This window comes from Alligator sinensis, unplaced genomic scaffold (genome assembly GCF_000455745.1).
Source record: "Alligator sinensis unplaced genomic scaffold, ASM45574v1 scaffold559_1, whole genome shotgun sequence".
In the NCBI taxonomy this organism is placed as follows: Eukaryota; Metazoa; Chordata; order Crocodylia; family Alligatoridae; genus Alligator; species Alligator sinensis.
The window spans coordinates 1,759,581-1,760,056 of record NW_005842251.1 but is presented as its reverse complement, the minus strand read 5'-3'; positions in this window follow the sequence as shown (position 1 = coordinate 1,760,056).

The window sequence follows — 476 nt, the reverse complement described above, 5'->3', positions numbered from 1 at the left end:
TTTAGACTGGCCCCAAGGACTAACTGCTTTACGGCCGAGCCCCCCCGGTGATGCAGGCGCCGACTCGGGACCCCCACCAGAAACATCTGGATGCTGCGACCCCCGCTGACCTCCGGACCCCGGGGCAGGGGCTGGACCCGACCACCTCCCCCCGTCCCCTCCAGCCCTAACGTCTACGAAATGTAGACGACCTGGCGTACGAGCAGGACGATGGCGGCTGTGGTTCCCCGGTTTCACCTGCGACAGTCGATGTTGTGTCGGGGTTGACGGTTATGTAGTGTATGGGGAGGTTTGGAGAGGGTTTAATCCCATGTAGTGTTTCATGTATAAGAAAGTTTGGAGAGGGTTTAGTCTCATGTAGTGTTTCCTGTACAGGACGGTTTGGAGAGGGTTTAATCCCATGTAGTGTTTCATGTACAGGAAGGTTTGGAGAGGGTTTAATCCCATGTAGTGTTTCGTGTATAAGAAAGTTTGGA